Raw genomic sequence first — 23,167 nt, 5'->3', positions numbered from 1 at the left:
CTTGTTCAGTGCCTAGATTTCCATTTCACCCCCTATATCTTCCGGTTAAACGTAGTCCTACGTCAAAAAAACTACAACCTGATGTTGTACAGAACCTTATGGACGGGGTAAAGAGGAAGGTGCGAGCATACGGGCTTGGGCTCGAAGTATGAATAAAAAGAAAATGCCAAAAGTTGTTTAATAGTTTTTATTTTACTGTCTAAAATTTTCAAAAGGATCGGTCTACTGGGCGAATTTCTACAGCGTTTTTTCCGTGATGCAATTTGACACACCCTTTACGTAGTCTTCCCTCAAGCCCCTTGCCTACATCTGTCCTCTTTTCAAACATTTTCGGGCGATTATCTTTAATCTCCCGAGCGCAGCTTAAATCGAGTCGCTCGCCGGATTCCGAATTCAAATACCAAGAAAACCCGCCAAAAACTCTCCCGCTTAAGGAAACGTGAATTTCTTAGAAAAAACTCACACGGGTCTCTAAGACATTTTCTGAGACGTGTCTTGGCTAAATTGAGCCGTCGAGTTACATCTGGCACTCATTTATAGCTAGCAGTGAAATCGGAAAGGGGAAAAGCACTCGCTTTGCAGTTCATCCGAAACATATACATATGAAAAGACACTCAGATTCCACACACGGGAGTTGTGTTGAAACTGACGTTCATACTCATAGAAACGAGGGGCTCAACAATACTAAAATCAGTGCAGCGCTACAATTTATATAAGGCGAATGCCATTTGGAATTTTATAAGAGATCGGTTGAAATTATGTGGGTAATATAATAACTATCTTCGTTCATAAGACTAGCCTTTATTGTTGTTAGGCCCGGGAACATTAAAATATACCAAAATGCACTAGTTGTAAACTTGTTACTACTATATAAAATTAACATCAATTTTAAATGAACTACATCGACATTCTTTCTTCCAACTAAGCTTCGACATATTGAAATTAGTACCTCGTTGAAGTTCAGAAGAAACTTCTCGTTCAAGTTCTTCAAACTTTTTATACTGTTTATAGTCTGCAGATACTTCACGTACAATCAACCCCTATAAGATAAAAAAAATTGGTTAGTTGGTTCTCAAATGGGGATCAACACTAAGGTAGGAGCCTGCCTGTTGGTCTCAAATGTTCCTATCTCACGCCTCCACGAAGATCATATGACGACATTTTTAGATCGGGCGTGAACTGGAAACACACACCTGGTCTTGGCTCCGAAAACGGGTTTCGAAAGTGGCTTAGTGAGGGGGTGCGAGCGAGTCAGAGCGCTATATCTCTCCCAGGGAAGGCCTCCCGGGTCACTGGAGGCTTAGGGGTGCGTCTGTTTCCCATGTTAGGGGCGGCGCCCCGAAAAGGTTCCTCTGGCAAGATGGGACTCTAATATACATTGCCAAACCCGCTGTCTCCCGGGCAAAGGAGATACACCCAGAAAATGGAGTTACGTTCACGAAAAATAGTTAGAATGCGATCGCCCGAGGAGGGTCCCCGAACTGGAGCTGATCCTGGAACGGGCGTAAGAGCGAGCGGCCAGCGGCTGGAGGGCGAGGTGCAAGAGCGGGCCACCAGCCGGGTTTAACCCGAAGAGCTACCACCACACGGAAACAGCAGCCATCGACATCACCCAAGAAACGCTGCGCCTACGAGACGTGTTGCGACTGCCAGACGACAGTCGTCCACTTCTGTGGGTACCACTAGGCGACGGATCATGTGGACACACGAAATGAACGAATTCGTGATCCGCACCTATTACATCTGCACTGCTTTGGAGACGGATATAAGCGGTCGCCCTCGAATATTAACAATGTTCGAGGAAGCATATCCAGAGTTCGTCGGGAGGCTTGATCAGAACGCGATGAACGCGAGTACGCAACAACATGCTCTCCCAAACGCAAATCGACGAGATCAAGCAGCAGGTGCAGAGAGAACTAAGCTCCAGAACGAACAGAGCAAGCGATGTGTCAAGACGAAGTTCAGTACGGCTGAGCAATTCATTCGCGAGTGGGGCACGCGAATCAACACCAGTGGAGGCCATAGCACAACAACCCCCTGATCCGGAAGACCCACAGCCAGATCAACAACTACTACGCGATCTGGTCTTCCACTACGACGAGGCGATCTCACAGTTTCGCGACACAGACCCTTTGTCGCGCCCCAGGATCCCGAAGTTTCAGCATTCCCGCAGGCTGACAAGTGCAGTAAGGCTTATGAACGAGCACGTTCTTCCGCTGCACTCGGTTGATGCTGAGAACATGGAGGAGCTGCAACTGAAAGTTTACTATGCTGCTGTGGCGACCGCCTCCCATCCGAGCTCCCGGAGCTTCTGGCGCGTCACCAAAGAAGTGTGTGGCCTGGCGTTGTCCTGATGGAAGACAATGCGGCCTCTGTTTATCAAAGATGGCCTTTTCTTCATGAGTGCTACCTTCAAGCGGTCCAGTTGTTGGCAGTACAGGTCCGAGTTGAGCGTTTTGGATTATTCCTTGACAATCCCACCAAACACACAGCAGAACCTTCCTGGCCGTTAATGAGGGCTTGGCCACCGTCTGAGCCGCTTCAACGGGCTTCGACCACGACCGTTTGCGCTTCACGTTGTCGTAAGTGACCCACTTTTCATCACCAGTCACCATCCGCTTCAGAAACGGGTCAATTTTGTTGCGATTCAGCAGCGATTCACATACGTCGATACGGTCAAAGATGTTTTTTTGCGTCAACGTGTGTGGCACCCATATATCGAGCTTCTTTGTGAATCCAAGCTTCTTCAAATGGTTAATAACGGTTTGATGACTTATCCCCAGCTCTTGGCCGATGCTACGGCTGCTACTATGCCGGTCTTTCTCGGTTAATTCAGCGATTTTGTCGCAATTTTCGACGACAGGCCTTCCGGAGCGTGGCGCATCTTCGACGACCTCTACACCAGAACTAAAACGTTGAAACCATCGTTGTGCGGTGGAAATGGAAACTGTATCGGGTCCATAAACTGCACAAATGCTATTGGCAGCTTGAGATGCATTTTTGCCTTTGTCATAGTACTACTGTAAAATTATCGGATTTTCTCTTTATTTTGCTCCATATTTGCGACACTATAACTCACGAACGACTTAACCAAACAAAACACTGTCAAGGACTATATTATAGCGCGCAAAAATACCTTTCCATCAAGCTATAGTATGACTCGATACAATGAATACAACTAGAACTACGCGCTTACAACGACACCTCGCGGAAATACCGCAGGACTTTTTTGACAGCCTAATATAAAGCTTCAATCTACCAAATATATCATAAAATAAAAGAGATGATTTTTGGACATTAAAATTTGATGCGGGTTGATTTGGACCGTCTGTGGGGTGATTTGGTCCAGTGTGTGTTTCATCGAAAAAGACATACTTATGTTTACGTAAAGTATTTTGGGATAATGTTACAATCAGTAACAATGTTTTGGTATCGATACCAGGTGTCTTGGCCAGATTCCAGACCAGAAATGTTGGATTGACACCATCTCCAATTCTGCATGTTTCTTCTCACTGTTGGTTGAGCATTTTCTTACACTTTTGATGATTGGTCAAAGAAAATCCGTTCTCGATGGCCTGCGTTGCTCCTTCAAGCTCCTCCTTCTTCCAACGTTGTCTGTCCATCCTCTTCTCGTAATTCAGCGGCATCTGGAATCAATTAGACCAAAGAAAAGTCTCAAACCTGTAGGACCAATTCACCCCACAGAAACGTGTCCATGTCACCCCACACAACACGCAAAAATTAAAATGCAATTAATTTCATTTATTGTTATCAAACTTACAGTTTCGCTACATCAAATTGTTCCTCTTCTGTAGGCGAACAGAACTTTACTGCACAATACACGAAAAGTTTGTTTAATCAGCGGGAAAAACCTTAAAACCACGATCGGAAAACTCACATTTTTTGACGCTCGAAGTACTTGATGTATTTATGATACCGTTTCCCTCTACTTGTGAAGTTCTACCAAAGTTTTTTCACTTGAGGTACATACGGTTCAACAATAGAAGGAAAGGACATTATAGAAAATCCAAGTTGAGCCGTAATTTTTGAGAAAAAGGGGTGGTCCAAATCACCCCATATGACCAAATCACCCCGTATTACCCTACAGCAATTGAGCGTCCGTACAAAATGGCTGAAACGTAACTCTGACTCCGCAAAGCGCCAGGAACAAACCCGGATGTTCAGAGATAACGAGAAAGCGTTCTACGATTACGAAGCCCGACTACCGCGAAGGTTTTCCAGATATTAGCGATGTGACGAACTTCTGGGCTAGTATTTGGGAGACCCCAGTACAACATCGCGACGGGCAAATGTGGTTAAGACGGGAGGAGGAGAGTTGTGGTGAAATTGTTCCGGAGGAACTGGGCCCCGATGGTGTCCAGAACTTTTGGCACAAGAAGCTGACCGTCGCACATCCAAAAATAGCTGAGTGCTTCAACAAGGTGCTACGTGACCCACACAACCTCCTTGAATTCACCACCCGTGGCGTCACCTTCCTCCTCCCAAAAGACAGCAACACATTGAACCCATCAAAGTACAGACCGATAACGTGCCTATCGAGTCTGTACAAAATACTGAGCAGTATCATAACCGCCAAAATTTCTGCCCACTGCGAAAAATACCACATCATCGCAGACGAGCAGAAAGGATGCAAAAAAAATACGCATGGCTGCAAAGACCAGGCCTGCAAAGACAGAGCTGCGAGAACAAGGTACGCGCAATCAACACATTCGCGGTTCCCCTGCTGACCTTCAGTTTTGGTGTAGTCATATGGAGCAAAACTGACCTAGAGGACCTTGAGAGGAGGATGAGGAAAGCATTTAAAGAGGCCGGAATGCACCATCCTCAATCGGCACTGGAGAGAGTTTCACTGCCACGCAAAGAAAAGGGGCTTGGAATAGTCGACATATCTGCACTGTGTGTTGCCCAGGTACAACAACTGGCGCTCCTATGTGCTCTACTGGAAGACAACGTACCAAACTACCGGTATCTGCCTGCACCTGTCCTGGAAAATGACCGTTTCAAGCTGTAGTGCGATCCCACTGTTCTGACCGACCTCTCGATCCACCACAACCGCCCAGATATAATGGTTTACGACAAGAGCGACCGCAAAGTCACCATCACCGATGTCGCTATTCCACTGAACCAGAATCTGGAGGAGACCCGCAAAATCTGCAAGTGCCGACCATTGGCCGTGGAACTCAAGGAACTGTGAGGGCTAAGGGAGGTCCCAAGAATTATTCCAGTCGTTCTCTCTGGAACTGGCATTGTCCCGAAGACACTTCTGGAAGCGCTAGAGGTGTTGAACATCGAGGAGGAATGCCGACATCCAAAAGTCGGTCATCCTTAGCACCTGCACGATTGTCCGACAATTCCTCAGTCAGGACTAAAACAGCACGAGCACGCAGATACGAGCATTCCGCAGAGCCTAGTCTCTCTTTGGCATTCAGAAGCCCGGGGGCAGGTGAAAATTCTGGCTAGGTTCGCCTAGTTAAGAAGTGAGATAAGTCTGCCAAAAAAAAAAGTTCTTGGTTAGGTTTTGATCTGGTGAACATGCTGGCTAGCCCTAAAGTTTTATCCACTGACCACTGGCACCATGACGGCTGAAAAAGATTCTGAAGTACTTCGATGCACTTCACACTATTCATTTGTGTTGATGGAAAAACAATCTACACCATTCAATTTTGAGAGAATCCTTCCAAAGTCCCAATCCCATCCTACAAAGTTGCGAATCGTAAAATTACGTGGCTCGTTCCGAAAGTCCCTTCTACAGGAAGCAATAACATCCAGGCTGATTTTTTCTCATAATAAAACATCACCTAAGAAAATAAGCGTTTCAAATTAGATTTTTTTAAGAACTCGTCCCTAGGTCTTTTGTTCTATTTCGTCAATTTTAATGCTTTCGAGCAAAACCAAAAAACAAGAAGTGGGTTATATCTGTGATATAACCGCAAGGCAGACGTAGGACTACCGTTGGCTCGTTAATCATTTATTTGAAATTGCATCTGAATCAATCCTCAATGAATGAATGAATGAATATTTTGAAAGATTGCTGGAAGTTTTTCTTGTTAGTGTGTGGTTTTTTGAGTCTAAGTATGGAATTGTTTTCAACATAAAATTAAACTCTTTCGAACTTGTTGGTGGTCCCGAAACAAACCGATGGAATTTGAGTGACCTTGTAAAAGCAACTGAAGATGTTTGATTTATGATTCGTTTTTGTTTTCGTGAGAATAACACGATATTATTCATGATCACTCCATACGCAGAATAGAAACTGAGGGCGCCATTTCACGGTGAAAACGAAATAAAGTCTATATAACCTTGCATAAAATTGATTTCGTTTTTATCGTGATGTGGCAAGTTTTCATTACTGTTCCATGCGAAATCAGAACAGAAACTGATGCTATTGACGAATTTACGTTAGATTTGCAATCAGCGCAGCGCAGCGAGTAAAGTAAAGATGTTTTGTTTTGTTGGTCGTTCAAGTTTTTTAGAAAAATAAAAATTTATCTTCAAATTTACCGGTTTCACGTATTCTTTCTACGCTAAAAAGGTTAGAAAATCGCCATTTTCACGTGGGACTACGTCTGACCGGAATATATGGAGGGTAAAATGAAAACATAAACACTGAACATGCAGGAAAAAATGCAAGATTTCGAATGTTTATAACTCGAACATTTTCTACTGAATCGGAAAGATGTTTGCATCAATTGATAGGGAATATTTCAACGCATCTATCGCAATTAGTAAAGTGTTATTTTCCATTAGGTAAATAATTGAATAACTGTAAAATGTTAAGCGTTATCTAAACGCCCTTACTGCCTCGTTTTGATTGGCCCGCTTTACGGTTTCCCCAACACAGACTTCAAAACCAAGCAGCCTTGGGGAAATCGAAATTGCAAATACATGAAAGTAGGGGGACTTTTGTTCTCTCCGAAATGTGTTCCCTAACACAGACTTCAAAACCAAGCAGCATTGGCGAAACCGACATTGCAAATACATGAAAGTAGGGGGAGCTTTTTTTCCCACCGAAATATGTTTCCCTAACACAGATTTCAAATCCAAGGAGCGTGGGGAAGTTGGCATTGCAAATACATGCAAGTCGGGGGTATTTTTGTTCCAACTGAAATGTGTTTCCTTAACAGACTTCAAATCCAAGGAGCTTGGGAAAATTTGCATTGCGAATTCATGCATTCGGGGACATTTTTGTTCCGACTGAAATTTGTTTCCCTAACACAGACTTCAAATCCATGGAGCGAGGGGAAATTGGCATTGCAAATACATGCAAGTCGAGGGCATTTTTGTTCCGACTAAAATATGTTTCCTTAACACAGGCTTAAAAACCAAGGTGTCTAGGAAAATTGGGATTGCAAATTCATGTAGGTCGGGAGTATTTTTGTTCCGACTGAAATCTGATTACCTATAAAGACTTCTAAACCAAGGTGTCTGGGGAAATCGGTATTGAAAAAACATGCAAACTGCGAGTACTTTTGTACTCGCTCACCTTTGTACAGACTAGAATGCGTTTCCCTAACACGGCCTTCTAAACTTAGGTACCTGGTAAGATCGTGCAGACGACACTAGAGACATTGCATTTGTTCAAATTTTTTCTCACAACATTGTTTTATTCAATCAAAAATTTAATCAATACAAACAAATGATTACTAAGCTAAGGTAGTCCCACGTCAACCTTGCGGTAATATCATAGATATAACCCACCCATTTTTCAATGTGATATGTATATTTTGAAGAATGGCTTGATATAGGTGTTTTGATTTTTTTCAACTAGATAAACGCTTGTGTTGCGCTAAAAATACTGCAAATCCTTCTTGTATCGGCCCTTACATTATAAATGATACAATTCATCGTAAAAATCAATTCAATCAATTTATCGTAAATATTTTTTTTTTTATCTGTATTATAGTGATTTTCAACTCATTTGGCTGGTTCGTCACTTGTACTTCCATTTTTGGAAGAATGTCGAGAGTGAGAATTGAACTCGTGACCTTCAGCGTGAGAGGCATGGATGTTACCACTACGCCAGATCGCCTCCTTATCGTAAATATACAAAGCCCTAACTTTCTTACCATATACTGAAGACATTTGGTGGTTGAAATGAATCTAAATAGAAATAAAATGAATAATCACGACCGAATCTTGCTTGTCAGTGCGTAGAATAAACATCATCACTTTTGTGGTTCTGAACTCTAATATAGGTGTCGCATGAGCTGATTCAGCTTTGCTTAAATTCGTCAATTGGATTGCATCACGGGAACACCAAGTCGAATGCGTAAATGCGAATATTCCTTCGCTTGGGCGCATTTAACGCAAACAATTTTCCATGACTGTTCCATGCGAAAGTAGAACAGAAACTGATGCCAGTAAAAGTACTCACGCCTTGCATGTGTCCGCTATGGTTTCCCAAACACTAATGCAAGCGAGAGAAAGAAGTCGCAGCTTGCATGTATTCGCTATGACGGTTTCTTCAGGTGCCTAGATTTTGTGTCCGTGTTCGGGAATACATTGCGATCACCAATCATCATCAATGAGCAATGATGATTTCAACAGCTTGCTTTCAAAGCAATTTTTAAGCTATTGAAACGATTTTTTGGACCAATAAGTAACAATCATATAACTCGTTGACATTTTATCTTTCGGATGAAGTGGTTATTATACTGTTCCATTCAGCCGGTAAATAGTTATTAACGTGCAAAACCTTGCACTCCAGCGTCACTCTCTCGTTTTCGAAACTTTGAACTTATACCAAGTTGGATTGAAACTTCGAACCGAACGTGCTGAAAATAGACCGAAGCAAGTACCTCCTGGTTTACACGGTTCTTCTACTAACCAGGGGTCCTCAGCACGTTCCGGAACAACACCCAATACGTCTGTTCCTTTTTCGCGGTCAAAGCAACAGTCACAACCTGGCTTGTTTGCGCTTTCTGACCTGGTGGACAACATTTTGAATGCTTTGAATATTAATGACTCTCTTAAAAGCATAGTATTATGTTTGCTTCCGGTAGTGATAACATTCTTGAGAGAAAAATGTGCCTTTTTAGCAGCGTTCATTTCCCTCGATGCCTGATTCAGTGCAAGAGGTCAAGGAATTGACCACTGTAATACAGTGGAATTGCAGAAGCATCATTCCTAAACTAGATCAATTTAAATTTTTAGTTCATAACTCTAACTGTGATGTATTTTCCCTCTGTGAAACATGGCTTTCTTCAGCCGACGAGCTGAATTTCCACGATTTCAACATTATTCGCCTCGATCGAAATGACTCGTTTGGTGGCGTACTATTGGGGATTAAAAAGTCACAGGAGGGTTGTGTCCGAGACACGACCGCAGAGTTGACGTAGGATTCCGTTAGGCTATCTGTTGAATTTGGATTTGTTTGAAGAATTACATCGTTAAACTCTTTGACAATGATTTGGTGGCCCTAAAAAGAGCCGTTTTGTTTGGTTGTTGGGTATTGTTTGTTCATTCCACCGGTGTTTACCGAGTGATGACGACAGTAATGATGACAGAAGGGTGGTAAACAATCGTTGGATGGTGCGTATCAGATAGAAGATCCCGAAGTGGAATGAGATATGATTAAAACCGCCCTCTGAGATGCCTCCTGTGTTATGTATGGATGGAATATAGAAAATATTAAAATAACATTACTCGAAAGATCTAGTGATGTTTGTTTACTTATTGGCCTTAAAAACTTGTTTCAAAAGCGCAAAGCGAAAACAAACTATTTGAATCATTATAAAAAGCCATAGCTTCTTGATATTTCATTTTAGTCTCGATTGGTCTACGGTTGATGCATGATGCATGATAAGTCTGCTGGCCAACCTATGTCCGTTTCTCTACTCCTGTTGTGATAAACCGACATGCAAAATCGTTTTCTTGTGGATACACCCAAGGGGTAGAATATGGCACATTTCGCCAGTTAGAAAAGTGTTTCCGTGAATTTTTTTATATCACGGAAAAGATATTTCTGATGTACGGAAGATTGAATAAACACGTCTTGTTCATTTGAGTGTCGAACATCAAAAAAACACCACAAGCGAAAGAGTTTCATCTGCCGAAGTGGAATAAGATATGATTAAAACCGCCCTCTGTGACCCTAGACGAGATGCCTCATGTGTTATGTATGGATGAAATATAGAAAAAAAAACTCACAAATATAATATAAGATAATTTTCACTACCAAACACAATTATCAATTTTTCTCATCAGTAAAAACACGTTACTTTAATATAGAGAAAACATATTTGAAATGGAAAAGGTAAATTTCTTTTATAACAAAAACAAAACACCCCCTACTTTCATGTATTTGCAATGTTCTTCTTCTTCTTTTTCTATGTTCGCTTGCAATGTCGATTTCCCCCAGGCAGCTTGGTTTTGATGTCTCTGTTAGGGAACCACGGCATGTGTCGTCAATTTCGGCCAATCAGAAATGGGTATTTCCGTTAAGATAGGGGATGAGATTTTCCAATTGTTCGATATTTAGTTTTATGATATATATTATTTTCTTCAATATAAAAAATTGTTATGGCGTGTCGAAATCGATTGACGCAAACATTTCATCAATGCATCATGAAATGAATGATCAATAAGCGTTTGAAATTGGACAATTTTCACGATGTGCTCGATTTTCGATTTTCAATTTGTACCCCAATATGTTCCCGAAAGACGTAATCCTACGTCAAAAAACAGTACGTTTTCCAATAAGAATTATGTGAATTACGTTGGGAATGAGTTTATTTTTCTATCGCCGCATGAATCATGATTTGTCAATATATTGGATCAAACTGAAAAACGATTTCATTGAAAATATAGTATTTAGCACTTCGATGTTTATTTAAAATTATATTCGACGTAACTTTTGTCGATGTCTGGTCAACGAATATTCGCTCGATTAATCGAATACTTATAGACATTTCCTCGAATGAATCGGTTATTGCAATATGCCCCTACGAAAATTTTAGACATTTCTAGACGTGATATGATGGTTCCCTGTTAGTTGTTAGTAGAAAATGTAAAAATAAACAGTATTTTTGATCATAGTTTTATATAGTTTTTGTGGTAAGTGGAAAACAGTAAAATAAACTCTTTTGTTTCAAAACAAGTTGATAGTCCTAAGAAGGACTGGAATGGTTTAATGGGTTGTACGGAATCTGCTGCGTTTCAGTCGGATGTAGCAGTTCAGTTTTGGGAGCGGTAGCTTTTACGGATTCGCTGATGTTTTCCTTGACTTTGGCGCCATCGGCTTCTGTGCTTCGATTTGCGAGGGTTTGATTGGCATCACCACGACGAGCTAAACGACGGATAGCGAGTGTGATACCATGCACTTCGCTCCTCTGCCTCCTTTGCCGCATCCAATTGTTGATGTGAAGAGGAGCGCACCAGCAATGCACACTAGATTTAATTTGATGCTCTCCGCTGCTTCCTCTTCTTTGCTCCCTTTGCTGCATCGCATCGATCGTTGGTTGCCGATGGCTTCCTCTCCTTTGCCGCACCGTATGGTGTTGGTTGATTTGTAGAGCACTGCACACTAGAAGCCCAGATGTTTGCCGATCTGAGCGTTGAACGAGAATGAGAAATCCAAAAATGCTACCGTCCTTTTATATCAGTTGGTATGTGAGAAATAGGCGCCCCCCACTCGCTCGCCATGCAAATATTTGACGTCAATTTCGACCAATCAGTACCGTTTGGATAGGGGTTGAAATTTTTCAATTGTTCGATAGTTAATTACATGATATCAATTATTTTATTCAAGGTGAAAAATTGTTATAGAGTGCCGCAATGTTTTGATGTAAAAATCTCATCAATGGAATTGGAATTCTCAATTGCCCTTCTCTCATGTAACAATTCAGCTCCGGGGTCGGACAAGATTAAATTCAACTTGTTGAAGAATCTTCCCGACTTGGCAAAACAGCGTTTGCTGAACTTGTTCAACAAGTTTCTGGAGCTGAATATTGTCCCGCATGACTGGAGACAAGTGAGAGTGATAGCCATACGGAAACCCAACAAGCCGGCTAGCGATCACAACTCGTATAGGCCGATTTCAATGTTATCCTGTATTCGTAAATTGTTAGAGAAAATGATTCTACTTCGTTTAGACAAGTGGGTCGAAACGAACAATTTGCTGTCAAATACGCAGTTTGGCTTCCGCCGAAGTAAAGGGACAAATGATTGTCTCGCGCTGCTATCTTCTGAAATCCAAATCGCATTTGCTCGCAAAGAACAAATGGCTCCCGTTTTTCTCGATATCAAAGGGGCATTTGATTCAGTTTCCATGGAAATTCTCTCAGAGAAGCTTCATAATCGTGGACTTTCACCAATTCTCAACAATTTCCTGTACAATTTACTGTCAGAAAAGCACATGATTTTCTCTCATGGCAGCTCGAAATCTTCTCGTTACAGTTTTATGGGCCTACCACAAGACTCCTGCCTAAGCCCCCTCTTGTACAGTTTTTACGTCAATGATATGGATGATTGTCTAACTAGAGACTGCACGCTGAGACAACTTGCAGACGATGGAGTTATTTCCATCACGGGTACTAATCCCGTCGTTCTGCAAAAGTCGTTGCAAGATACCCTGAACAATCTGTTCACGTGGGCCCTCAAGCTGGGTATCGAATTCTCTACGGAGAAAACTGAAATGGTCGTTTTTTCTAGGAAGCACGAACCCGCCCAATTTCAGCTTCACATATCCGGCAAAACGAGACAACACTCTATGTTTTTCAAATACCTGGGTGTATATTTTGATTCTAAGTGTACCTGGGGGAGACACATTGCGTATTTGAAACAGAAATGCCAGCAAAGAATCAATTTTCTCCAAACAATTACCGGAACATGGTGGGGTGCCCATCCAGGAGACCTCATCCAGTTGTACAAAACAACGATATTATCAGTGTTAGAATATGGCAGTTTTTGCTTCCGATCAGCTGCCAGGATTCATATTCTCAAGCTGGAGAGAATACGATATCGTTGCCTGCGTATAGCCATGGGGTGTTTGCATTCGACACATACGATGAGTCTCGAAGTTTTGGCAGGAGTACCCCCGCTTACTCTTCGGTTCACAGAATTATCCTACAGATTTCTCATCCGTTGCAAGATCATGAATCCATCGGTGATTGATAACTTCGGAAATCTACTCCAACTGACTCCTCAGTCAAGTTTTATGGCTTTATACCATGAGTACCTTACACACGACGTGTACCCTTCACCAGGCATCTCCAACCAAGTTTGCTTCCCATACCTCTGCAATTCCTCTGTCATTTTTTATCTGTCCATGCGACAAAAAATCCATGGAATCCCAGATCATCTACGAATATGGGAAAGTTAGATCTGATAAAATGTTCTTTACTGACGGTTCATTCATAAACGGGTCCACTGGCTTCGGCATCTTCAATGAAAATTCCAGTGCCTCTTTCAAACTCAAAGATCCTTGTTCCGTGTATGTCGCTGAACTGGGTGCGATATATTACGCATTAGGGATCATTGAAACATTGCCCATCGACCACTATTTTATTTTTTCAGACAGTCTCAGCTCGATAGAGGCAATCCGCTCAATGAAAGTTGATAAACGCTCATCTTATTTCCTAACAAGAATAAGACAACTATTGAGTGTTTTGATCGAAAAATTATTCAAGATTACCTTAGCATGGGTTCCCTCTCATTGCTCGATTCCGGGGAATGAGAAAGCGAACTCGCTAGCTAAGGTGGGCGCTTTAGAAGGCACACTTTTTGAAAGGCAAATTGCTTATAATGAATTTTTCCACATTCCTCGTCAGTATACGCTCGTAAGTTGGCAGCGCATGTGGAGTGGTGATGAGTTCGGTCGTTGGTTACACACGATTATCCCTAAGGTCTCGACGAGTGCATGGTTCAAGGAATTGAATGTAGGTTGTGATTTCATCCGCGTGATATCTCGGCTTATGTCCAATCACTACAACCTAAACGCGCATTTCTATCGCATTGGGCTCGCAGCAAACAATCTTTGTGATTGTGGCGATGGCTACCACGACATCGAGCATGTTGTCTGGTCGTGTATCCGGTTCCATGCTGCTCGCTCTCAGCTCTCTAGAGCACTGAGAGCACAAGGCAGACAATCGGAGATCCCCGTCCGGGATATCTTAGGTAGCCGGGATCCTGATCTTCTGCTTCATCTATACCTGTTCCTCAGAAACGCCGATGTCAACGTTTAATGATATTTCCTTCGTTGTGTCCCCGTTTCATATCCCTCCTATCCGATCGATAAACTTTTACTTAGTCGCGGCAATACATACACACACTCTTTACAGATGCACGGGCCGAAGGTTGTGCAGTCCACTGATCATTCAACAAGAGCTAAAGGTTGTACCGCTCATGACAACTCTACACGAGCTGATGATTGCGCCGGCTAGTGACCATTCTATCCTGGATTCCTCGAGTCGAGAAAAACGCACCACGCTAGATATGGGGTACAGACTAGGGGGGCGTTGCTGATTAATGGTCAGCTGCATCCCAATAGGAAGTATCCCGTGTCGGGCACACGTACAGAGCATCGAAGACTGCAACATACCAATTATGAGAACACTTGTAATATTAACCTCGAGCCAACCGCGAGTAATCGGTTACATATTACTAACATAGTTTTTTTTTTTTTTTTTTTATCCCATCCGTTTATTAGGCTCATTTAGCAATTCAGCTGTCACAGAGCCGAATTTATTCGTATACATTTTTATGTTAAACTACTAACATAATTGTAAGACAAAAATTGTCAAAATATTGGAGTCCCGGCCCCGTCAGGCTAACGCCACATGTGCCTTAATAAAATATATATTTTGGGAAAAAAAAATTTGACGATTTAATTGGGTATATTTTCTTTCGATTGTACTATCCACTCGCTTCCACCCCGACGCAACGAGCAATCTTTTTGCCTAAATTCGTGCGTTAGCTCATAATGTGAGTTGATGCGATGCGATTTTGATGAAAAATACAGATTGTGAACAATGAAAAATTCAATTTAAATGCAATTACTACACATAATCACAGTCCTATGTCAAGATCCCGTCCGTGCCCCTAGGCCCAGACCCATCAACTTTTTGACGTAGGACTACGTCTTTCATTTCTATACCGGGGTGTAAAATCAAAGTTTCGAAAACGAAAGCGTTACGCCGGAGACCGAGATTTTGAGCGTTAATAGCTCCTAAACAGTTGAACGAAATGGTATGATTAACACTTCATTCGAAAGATAAAATGTCTACGCGTTATATACCTGTTACTTTTTGATCCAAAAACTTGTTTCAATAGTCTTAAAATTGCTTTCAAAACAGGCTATTGAAATCACCAATCGGTATATAAGCGAGCGCCGCTCGGAAATCCACTCACTTAGAGGCGAATGAACTGAAAAGTTTAAACCCTCTTAAAGCCAAAAAGAAGAAGAAGAAATCCACTCAGTTCTAATTGAACAGCGATTGGAGCATGTTGTCGCTGTTGTGGTGAAGTTCTTCGTTTATCATGAAAGCGCGGATGAACGGTGTCACCAAGAGCCTGTTTGTGCACCTTAGGCCGAAAGGGAATCCATCAGGAGGAGAGTGATGCCACAAACGGTTCCGCTTGAAACATGCGAGCAGCCAACACACACACACATACACGCGCGGAACTATTTTCGTTTGGGTGCCATTCAGCATCGAGAAATTTCCGGAAAGATTCAATCGTTGTTGAAAAATAATCTGCCAGTTCCCCTGAAAACTGAAAAATATATTCATGCGAAAGAGTTCATTTTAATGTTTTCTATCCATGTAACACTGTGACCAAATATTTTTCAATTAAGTGCTATTAACAGGTGGTTATCGAGTTAGCATTAACCACTGGTGGGCTTCGAGTATCGAGGAAAATCGGGAAAGAACTAATCGTTGCTGAAAAATACTCTGTCAGTTCCCCTGGGAATTGAAAAATACATTGATGGGAAAGAGTTTATTTGAATGTTTTCTATCCATATCACAATGCAACCAAATACATTTGGTTTTGTGATTTTTCAATCGATCGCAATTAACAGGAAAGCTTCTGAAAATTATTCTTTTTCGGCGAGGAATCAAGGGATCGAGCGATTCATTACCTAGCCTGACCTAACCTGAAAGACATGCAGTTTGTTTGGAACTGTGAGGTAGGGCAGAAAAGTCAGGAGGCAGGAGAAGGTGACCAAGAGAGTATCAGCATCGATAAACGGTTCCCCGGGAAGACATCGAAGCAGCCGCCACACACACACATACACGCACGGATTTGTTTTCGTTTGGATGCCATTCAGCATCGAGAAAATTCCGGAAAGATTCAATCGTTGCTGAAAAATAATCTGCCAGTTTCCCTGGGAATTGAAAAATACATTCACGTGAAAAAGTTTATTTTAATGTTTCCTATCCATGTAAAACTGCAACCAAATACAGTTGGTTTTGTGATTTTACATTCAAGTGCAATTAACAGGTGGTTATCAAGTTAGCATTAACCACTGGTGGTGGACTTCGAGAAGAATCCGGAATGATGTCATCGTTACTGCTAAATAATCTGCCAGTTCCCTTGGAATTGAAAATTATGTTCAAGCGGAAGAGTTTATTTTAATGTTTTCTATCCACATAGTACTGCTGCGATCGAATACATTTGGTTTTGTGATTTTTCAATCAAGTGCAACTAATTAGCAGGAAAGCATCTGAAGATTATTCTCCCCCATCAGTAGAATATTTTCGTATCGAATACAGTTCGAAAATGTTTCGCATCGCGAAAATCATATAATTTTCAATTATTGCTCAGTCGCCGAAAGTTTCAAACTCAAAGAGTTCATTCGCCTCTAGTTTGCCTTCCAAATTTCCATCGTAAACCACACCTTCTTTCGATTCAGTCACGGACAAAAAGCATACTTAAGCGATATTGTGGTGGTGAAACGTATTCATTTTTCGTGAGGACATCGACAAGACAACATCGTTACTGAACGAGTTGAACGAGCTGGACGAGCTGGACGGCGAGGGATCAAGGGATTCATTATCATTAAGAGAAGAGGAAACGACCGAGAGAATACCAGCATCGAAAATTGGTTCCGCTTGAGACATCGGAGCAACCGTCACACACACACACACATACACATACACGCGCGCAACTCTTTACATTTGCTGATTATCGAGAAGAATCCGGAAAGATATCGCTGCTGCAAAATAATCTGCCAGTTCCTCTTGGCAGATATAAAAACATGCAAGCGAAAGAGCTCTCGTTTTCGAAGTGCCTCAAATATTCATTTAGTCATTCATTCAGAATGGATTCAGATTCAACTTCAAACAAATGATCACTGAATCAACGATAGTCCTACTTCACCATTGCGGTTATACCATAGATATAACCCACTTCCTGTTTTTTAATGTTTTCTAACATATAACGCTGCGACCAAATACATTTGATTTTGTGATTTTTCAATCGAGTGCAATTAACAATTGGTTATCAAGTTAGCATTACCCACTGGTGGTGGACTTCGAGAAGAATCGAGAAGAATCCGGAAAAATGTCATCGTTACTGCGAAATAATCTGCCAGTTCCCTTGGAATTGAAAATTACATTCAAGCGGAAGAGTTTATTTCAATGTTTTCTATCCACATAGTACTGCTGCGATCGAATACATTTGGTTTTGTGATTTTTCAACCAAGTGCAATTAGCAGGAAGCTTCTGAAGATTATTCTTCCGCATCAGTAGGATATTTTCGTATCCAATATTGGATGCATGAAACCTTGTACCTCCAACGTAACGCTCTCGTTTTCGAAGCCCCCCAAATATTCATTTATTCATTCATTCAGAATGGATTCAGATTCAACCTCAAACAAATAATGACTGAATCAACGATAGTCCTACGTCACCATTGCGGTTATACCATAGATATAACCCACTTCCTGTTTTTAACTTGTTTTTTATTGTGCGCTCGAAATCCCTTTTTTCTTCAATTATTGCCAACATTTATGCATTTTTTACTACTGAAAGAGGTAAAAAATAACGTGTTATATAAGGCAAATGATCATGGTTTGTTCACTGTTTTGAATGCTCTAATTCAGCACACCTTTGTCAAATCAGGTATTCGAATGTTACAAAACATAAAAATAAAATAGTCTTTTTCATGACATATTTTAAAGGATGATAAAATACACTTTCTATTGATGTCAATGTGCCCCACATCTGAGATAACTTTTAATCAATCACCAGATGATTCTTTGGCACGTATTCAGACCTTTTCTGGATTATAATACCCACAAATATTATAACACCCACAAAAATTGTAAACATTGCTTGCATACCATTTGTATCAAATTTTCATGGCTAAACCATTAAATTAACGCATTTTTATGATCTCAAGTCTGATTATGAGTTGTCCAGTTAATCAATGTGGTTTTGCCCATATGATTTCTATGGCAACTACTTGGCACGCTGCAGTTTGTTTATTGTGTGCATCGCGCACGGCAGAAATATAGTCTCTCTGTGTTGAGAGTGTTGAGGTGAACACTTTTGGAATGCCCAAGAAAAGGCAATATTCTGAAGAAAGCATAAATTATGAATGGATCAATATCATGGCAGTAAACTCAAGCAATGATAAAGGCAACATCTGCTTGAAAATTCGATTTTTTTTCATTTAAAAATAGTGATTTCTAAAGCTGGACAAACCATGATCATTTTTTGGACAATCCATGACTCGTATCGATTATATGTGATTTTCATGAAGAAAAATCGATTTGCATTTACTAGTTGCGCGAAAACACCTTAAATTGGACAAACCAAGATCATTTACCCTATCAAATTACGCAGAATTAATTTTCTTCCAAACTTATCGCAATCAAATAATCTTTTATGACTATAACTTTGTAATTTATGGTAAGAACTACAAACCATCCATAAACTCACATAGCAAAATTTAAAACCATCATCACTTTCACCGCAGCGTCGCCTAAGTGTGATTTGTACGATGGATTATTATAAAGTTGGATAGATTTATAGAGTTTCAGAGGATTGAATAAAAAAAGAAATATGATATTCTATCGAGAAAAACGTAAGTGAAGATGAAACCAGAGCGAAAGAATTATTAGATTTTTCTAAATTGCAACAATTGCAAGAATAAAAGAGAACTTGTAAAGCGGAGAAAATAATTGCAAAAGGAGTACAAAATAAGAAACCATACATGTGAGCTTAGAAAATCGTTTCTTGTGCGAAAATCTCGTTTGTATTTTCTAAAGTTATGAAATCCCTGCGAACGAAATCAAGAGAATTCTAGAAATGTAGAAAGCTCTTCTGGTTACTGTTATGAGTCTGCATTTCACTAGTAAAATTTGAAGTAGAAAATCTTCAGATCTCACTGTATTATAGTAATTCTAATCCGTTCCTTTTAAATTATGTGCAGAGCAGAGTAATATGGTGGTTTTGACGTAGGACTACGTCTTTCATTTCTATACCGGGGTGTAAAATCAAAGTTTCGAAAACGAAAGCGTTACGCCGGAGACCGAGATTTTGAGCGTTAATAGCTCCTAAACAACTGAACGAAATGGTATGATAAACACTTCATTCGAAAGATAAAATGTCTACGCGTTCTATACTTGTTACTTTTTGATCCAAAAACTTGTTTCAATAGTCTTAAAATTGCTTTCAAAACAGGCTGTTGAAATCACCAATCGGTATATAAGCGAGCGCCGCTCGGAAATCCACTCAGTTCTAATTGAATAGCGATTGGAGCATGTTGTCGCTGTTGTGGTGAAGCTCTTCGTTTATCATGAAAGCGCGGATGAAGGGTGTCACCAAGAGCCTGTTTGTTCACCTTAGGCCATTAGGAGGAGAGTGATGCCACAAACGGTTCCCCGGGAAGACATCGCTACACACAAATACACGCGCGGAATTCTTTCCGTTTGGATGCCATTCAGCATCGAGAAAGTTCCGGAAAGATCTAATCATTTCTGGAAAATAATTCCAGTTCCTCTGGGAATTTAAAAATACATTCATGTGAAAGAGTTTATTTGAATGTTTTCTATCCATGTAACACTGTGACCAAATATTTTTCAATCAAGTACTATTAACAGGTGGTTATCGAGCTAGTATTAACCACGGGTGGGCTTCCAGTATCGAGGAAAATGTGGAAATATCTAATCGTTACTGAAAATAATCTGCCAGTTCCTCTGGGAATTTATATTTAAATTCATGTGAAAGAGTTTATTTTAATGTTTTCTATCCATGTAACACTGTGACCAAATACATTTGGTTTTGTGGTTTTTCAATCAATCGCAATTAACAGGATAGCTTCTGAAGATTATTCTTCCCCATCAGTAGGATATTTCCGTATCCAATATTGTATGCGCCCGCAATCGATTATTGCTCAGTCGCCGAAAGTTCCGAGCTCAGAGAGTTCATTCCCCTCTAGTTTGCCTTCCAAATTGCCATCGTAAACCACACCTTCTCTCGATTCAATCACGCACAAAAAGCATACTTAAGCGATATTCTGGTGGTGAGACACATTCATTTTTCGTGAGGACATCGACAAGACAACATCGTTGCCTAACGTGCTGGAGGGGGTTGGACGTCGAAGGATCGACACATACACGCGCAGATTTCTTTCCGTTTGGATGCCATTCAGCATCGAGAAAGTTCCGGAAAGATCTAATCATTGCTGGAAAATAATCTGCCAGTTGCTCTGGGAATTTAAAAATACATTCATGTGAAAGAGTTTATTTGAATGTTTTCTATCCATGTAACACTGTGACCAAATATTTTTCAATCAAGTGCTATTAACAGATGGTTATCGAGTTAGTATTAACCACTGGTGGGCTTCCAGTATCGAGGAAAATGTGGAAATATCTAATCGTTGCTGGAAAATAATCTGCCAGTTCCCCTTGGAATTGAAAATTACATTCAAGCGAAAGAGTTTATTTTAATGTTTTCTATCCATAAAATATCCATATAATACATTTGGGTTTGTGATTTGTCAATCAAGTACAGTTAGCAGGTTAGCTTCTGAAGATTATTCTTCAGAACAAGGTTTTTCGTATCCTATATTGGATGCATAAAACCTTGTGCCTCCAACGTAACGCTCTCGTTTTCGAAGTCCCCCAAATATTCATTTTTTTTATTCATTCAGAATGGATTTAGATTCAACTTCAAACAAATGATCTCTAAATCAACGATATTCCTACGTCACCCTTGCGGTTATACCATAGATATAACCCACTTCCTGTTTTTTATAGTAATTTTTGAAAGGATGAAATCAAGAAACGCTAATAGATGTACATCATTTTAAAGCTATATATTTTTTTATGCTGATAGGCAAAAATATCGTGGGAACAAAACAAGCTTTTGTAAAGTAATCGATCCAACGACAAATTAGTTTAGTCTAGTCATTTTGATTTCATTTCCAGTAAGTTCCAGTACTACGGAGATATCCTTGATTGACGAACACAACGTTTATCACGAAATAACAATCTTTCAAACGCTTCTAAACATATTGATGTTGCACCCTGCTCCTCTTTTGTATTTGTCGGGTACGATAACTACGAATTGTACACTATACCCACACTTTAGGCCTTATAAACAGTATGTTACTTCACTCCCTTCAGGTTCCTCAATATATCCAATTATTGGCAAACGATTCGTCATTCTGTCGATGTCTATCATTCATTACCGAACATAGGATATAGACGATGACGACTTTTATGCGCTTTAGCAATTGCAACGGTCCCCTCCTTGCTACATTATCAGAATTTATGCACACGCGAAAATATCTGTAAATGCACTTTCATTTCACATCACATCAATCACGAGCTATCACCGCGCCCAAAGTTCAAAGTGTATCGTTTACTGAGTGAGTGAAGCACAAAGCAAGTTACTTTCCAGTATTGTTGCACTCGAATGCATGGCATCAATTTCTGCAGCTTCTTACCTTTGAGGTTAGTAGATTTCTGGAACAATCAATGGTAAATCAGATCTTCGGAACGCAGGTTCGATCTTCACTCACGAAACCTTCATGATCGAAACCTACGGTACAGCCTACAACGAGCACAGGGATAAGTACGCACGAAATTTGGGACAGCCCTCAACAAGCCTCCAAATAGAACTGAGAGGTGGCGAGCACTCCTGATGATCGCGTCCTGATCCTACCCACGGAAGAGAGCTACCAGGTCAAAACGTATCTAAACGTGGGTCCTTAAATCACACTAAATGGAATGTTTAACTTTTTTTAAATGGCTCGTTTTTGTGGGTGCACGAACAAATTGTGTGCAATAAGCTCGACGGTGATCTTGACACTAATGCATCCCGGAGTGCATCGCAGTGTAATGTTGATGTTTTCGGAGTGGGAACGCTGATAATGGTTGTTACTTATAAATAATCTGTCGGCGTAAGAGTTATTTGTTTAAAATATTGCTGTGTATAGGAATGTAACTGTTCGGAATGTCGGTGTTATTTTGACAGCAAAGGGAATGAGCACCTAGCAGCGTTGGTTCCGTACAAGAATTACGGATCACGAATGGCGCGTCAGTCGCAAACCATGGCCAATTTAACCCTAAACCCAGACTTGTTTTCCAAGGCAGCGTAATTTTGATGCACTTAGCTCGTGCCGAAATCATAATAAAAAAGAACAATTGAAATGGATTTGCTATCAATTATATATTCCGAGCGCTATCGCATATGAACAGAGTTCAGAGAGTATCGATGAATGAGTGTGTGAAAATAAAACATGCCTTCCATGTTATCCTGTATATATAAATGTAAAATTGAAGCCACCATAACTTTATCCTACCTCACGCGTCTGGGAGCAGATAATTGGCATCAATCGATGGAGAAGCTGGAGTAAAAATATCACACACAAAAATTATTGCTAACACACTCAATGCTCGCCAGCGAACTGCATTGTCTTTTGCCTTCGGCGTGGTAACGATAACGGACGAATGGGCTTCCGATCTTCAACAATAGTCCTGTGACAACTGCAAAACAGTTCTCTATTGCCCAAAAAACTGTGGCCGTTTTTCGTTAATTGTGCTAAAAATGGATGCCAGAGAATCGAATGGATGAACCTATTCGAGGAAGGTTCTTGAAATGTGTCATTGCCATTGGTGCATTTTTTGAAATCCATCTATAGCTATTAAGTAACAGCAATAAATAAGATTACAGAGATAAATAAACCATATTAT

The 23,167-nt window shown here is 40.7% G+C and overlaps 1 protein-coding gene across 2 annotated transcripts in view; it reads right to left on the bottom strand.

Annotated features, from left to right (window-relative positions):
- The window catches only part of LOC129764908 (uncharacterized), a 28,738-nt gene extending 5,806 nt beyond the window's left edge, over positions 1–22,932 (bottom strand). Inside the window, exon 1 of one of the 2 annotated variants that reach the window (XM_055764543.1) lies at positions 22,777–22,932. The gene's annotated coding sequence lies outside the window, so the exon portion shown is untranslated. Of the gene's footprint in view, positions 1–21,918; positions 22,317–22,776 lie in introns of those variants that run through there. The other variant, XM_055764542.1, reaches the window with a different exon arrangement.
- Positions 22,933–23,167: the final 235 nt, after the last annotated feature.

The sequence above is a fragment of the Toxorhynchites rutilus genome, chromosome 2 (genome assembly GCF_029784135.1).
Source record: "Toxorhynchites rutilus septentrionalis strain SRP chromosome 2, ASM2978413v1, whole genome shotgun sequence".
Taxonomy (NCBI): Eukaryota; Metazoa; Arthropoda; class Insecta; order Diptera; family Culicidae; genus Toxorhynchites; species Toxorhynchites rutilus.
This window is presented reverse-complemented; position numbering and strand designations above follow the sequence as displayed.